The sequence below is a fragment of the Lepus europaeus genome, chromosome 19, assembly GCF_033115175.1.
Source record: "Lepus europaeus isolate LE1 chromosome 19, mLepTim1.pri, whole genome shotgun sequence".
NCBI lineage: Eukaryota > Metazoa > Chordata > Mammalia > Lagomorpha > Leporidae > Lepus > Lepus europaeus.
Window position 1 is genome coordinate 44,630,250 of NC_084845.1, and position 3,818 is coordinate 44,634,067.

A 3,818-nucleotide genomic window follows, 5' to 3' on the forward strand; every position below is an offset into this window, starting at 1 on the left:
GCAGGATGGGGCTTGGGGGTTGGAGGAGGAGGAGGCTGGTGGCTGGAAGACAGCCGGCAAGGGGGGACGGTGGAACAAGAAGGGATCTTAGAGGCCACCGAAGCATAACATGGACAGCCGTGGAGGCAGCGGCGTCGCCAGCCCCCACTCCGGAGAGCGACCCCAGTTCAAGCCAGGTGTCTTAGCTGCCCGGAGCCCCCAGAACTTGCCGAAGGCCCCAGCCTCCGCTTCCTCAGCTGTCAGTGGGGTCACAGCTGTGATCAGCTCGCTGGCCGGTCAGGAGCACCGGGGGAAACAGCAGGGCAGCCACCTGCCCGCGCCGCCCGCTCTGCCCTTTTCCCACCTCTGCCCTTCTAGGAGTGGGCAACTTCCTCAGGGTGCCCTGCAGGGCTTGGGCTTGGGGACGACCCGCTGAGAGTCCCACCAGGCGTGTTGTTCTCGCCACGGGAGAGGGGTTGGCAGGGAGGGGCTGCGGGGCCGGCACGGGCAGGGCCCACTGCCCTGCAAGTGCTGCCTCTCCAGGCCCCACAGCACCCTGGATTGAAGAGTCCCGGGCACCTGGCTGAGAGATGGGGTGGAGGTTTCTGAGATGGACCGAGGGCAGGGCGGGGCGTGGTGGGGTGGGGCGGGGCTGGGCGTGGTGTGGTGTGGCGGGGCGGGGCGGGGCCGGGCTGTTCGAGAAGGAAGCGGCAGGTCTGGGCAAGGAGCCCGTGCTGGCATGGACAGCACTCTCTCCTGCCTGTGTAGGGGACAACAGCGCGGCGGCAGGCGTCACCCACGTGCTTCCCAAAACCCGCTTACAGATGTGGGAACTGAGGCTCAGGGAATGGCGCCTCTCGCCTAGTCAGGGGTGTAGGTGAACCCCCATGTGTTTGCTCTCTCTCTGGTGTCACAGTGGAGCCATGGACTAGGGGACATGAGGATTCCCAGAGGCCCCGGATGAGCCCCCTGGCTCTCTGGACTTTCGTTTATTCATCTGGGTGCTGAGGTTCCCAGCACCCACCTGGACCAAGCGAGGCTGGCACAGGGCTTTGCAGAGGATCTGGGGGCAGAGTGCCCGGGTAGAGTTGGGGGAGCCCAGGTTTCCCCCGCCTGCACATATAAGTCCAGAACCTGCTCCACACCACACCCAGGGCGGGGCCGTGCCATGGCCGAGCCCGGCCCTGCGGCCACCGGGGCTTGGATCCCGGACCCTTTGCTCCCTGGGCCTCAGGACCTCATCTTGTCACCGTCCAGCTCCCAGGCTGTTGTGAACATCAAGGTGAAGAGGGGCCCGGCTTTGCCGTGGGACCCAGGGGCCGCAGGTGGGAGCCCTGCCATCAGCCTGCACTCTGGGAGGGGAGGACCCCCCCCCATCCCCACAGAGCCGTCTGGCCTGTGGTCTGACCAGGTCCCCAGTGCTCAGGCCGCGGGGCAGGTACAGAGACGATGCCAGGGGAAGCTGGAGGCGGAGGGGCCACAGCCAGAGCCTGTCTGGCCTTCAGCGCAGAGCACCAGGGAGTTGAGAGCGCTCGGGGGCTGCGGGATGTGGAGTGGGAGTTGATTTCTATCGCAGAGAGCACTGCTTGGCTGGGGGAGGGGCAGGCCAGGGTGGGTGTCTCCCACGGAGGGGAAGCCTGGGAAACAGGAAAGCCCAGAGGAAGACTTTGTGTTTCCACCTCTTCAGGGAGGCAGCCGGAGCCGCTGCTCCACGGGGAGGCGCCCCGCCTGCCTGGGCCCGGGAGGCAGCTGGCACCTGGCAACCCTGCAATTAGAGCACGAGGAGGAGCGGGGTGGAGCTGGTGGAGGGGATGGCGGGCTGAGAGCTGCAGCTGGTTCCTGGGTGCTGCCGCTGCCCAGCCCCCTCCCCGCTGCCCCACAAGGGGGGCTCGGGGTGGCTGGAGGGGTTTGGGGAACGCAGAGCAGTGCGGAGAGCCGGAAAGAGAACATTATCAGTGATGTCGCATGCTAGGGTGCACTTACACAACCCCTTTGTTCTTGTCCCCGTTTTACAAATGATAAAAGTAAAGCCCAGAGAGTGACAGAAGCTTGCTGAAGACACACAGCGGGCTGGGCTGGAAGCCGGGTTTGTGTGGAGGGCTCCCTCCTGGGCACGGATTTCCGGGGAGGGGGCCCTAGGGGCTGCCTGGTGCTCAGGCTGGGCAGAATGCCCTTGTCTGCAGAGGAGACTCCAGGGCCCCCCGGGCAGGCAGCGCTCAGAGGGCAGGGGGAGGCGGGGCCGGGCGAGCCGGTTCTCCAGCCTGCCCACGAGCAGAGGCGCCCTGGCACCGCTGGCCCTGGGCTGTTGTGGCTTTCTGGCCCAGGCTGCCTGCTCCCTTCAAGGGCAAGGCTTTGCTGAGCGGCAGGAAGTTCTGTCTGGGCCTGGTCTGCCAACTTGTGCAGTGGGGCGGGGGCCAGGGTTCTGGCGGCCATCCCTTACCACTCCCCCGCCTCCGCCTGCCCAGCCAACCTTCTTGCCATCCACCTGTCCATCTCTCTCCTTTTTCCTTCTCTCCCAACACATAAGGATGCCCAGAGCCCAGGGCACGATGGAAGGATTCCCCCCTCGCCAGGAGCGGAAGCCAAGCAGTCAACTGCGACACTCTAAGAATAAACTCGCTGCTGAGCTGGGAAGGGCTGGAGGGGCAGGGTGGGGGAGGGGCAGCTCTGGGCAGTGGCTGGGGGTTTCCGCCTGCCTGGAGCTGCAAGGTACCGAGCTGCGAGAGGGGCTGGGGGCTGCAGAGGCCAGGCACCTCACGGGGTCTTGCCGTGAAGGTCTCCACCAGGAGCCTGGGCCGTGGCCTCTGACTGCCAGCCCCGGGATCCCATTTCACGACTCTGTCAGCAGTGCAGCCCTGGGAAAGTTTCTTGCCCTCTCTGAGCCCCTGGAGGCTCAGCCCCCGATGGGACGGTGACGCTGGCAGCTGTGTCACCGGGCTATGGGGACTCTTGGTGAGATGAGGCCTGCGCACAGGAGGCTCAGCGCGCAGGGACGTTCTTCATGGGTGCCGCCGTGGTAACCGAGCCTGCAGGAGTTTGCAGCCATGCGCGCTTGGACTTCATCTCCTCTGGACTTGGGCTCAGTGCCTCCCCTCTCAGTCACTCAGGGCTCCTCACTGTTCAGAGAAACTGCAAGGGGCCAGAGCAGGGCAGGCAGTGCCGGGCAGGCTGCAGGGAGTAGCGGGGGCTGTGGTGTGCCCCATGCCGGGCAGCAGCTACCTCTCGGTCCGGCGCTGTGGCCACGTGGGAGCCCGAGAGGGAAACCCACATTTCTATGGGAAAGCTTCCCGTCGGCAACATCAGCCACGCGTTTCGGATCCTGTGCGAAGCGTCACGGGGGCCACAGCTGGCACCTCTGTTAGCAGGTGCTGCTGCCGAGCGCGGGCCAACTGTGGCCGAGGTAACGGGGAGTCACGAAGGCGCGGGGCCGGGGCCGGGGCCGCATGCCAGGCCTGGGGTGGGGGTGGGGAGAACCCTCGGGCCATGGAGGTGGAAGGCAGACCCTGTCCCTGCCCCCCCCCCCCCCCGCCAGCCACGGGTGGACAGGGCTCTGTCACGCGGCCCAGCTCAGTGCTATCTTGCTGGAGGTGCCAGGGAGTCTGGGGCCGCGGGACAGGGTCTGCTCTGTGTCTGGGACCGGCGGGGCCGGAGGGGCCTGCGGAGGTGGCTCTCGGCAAAGGGCAGTGCGGTCACCCTTCGCTGGGGCCAACTTCCTATCTGGGAGATGGAACACACGCAGCCCTGGCAAGTGGTTCTTTTTTTTTTTTTTTCTGCTGACTGGCGCTGGCCCCGGGGAAAGGGGGAGTCTGCAGCATGGTCTCCCTCCCTTGCCCTTCTCG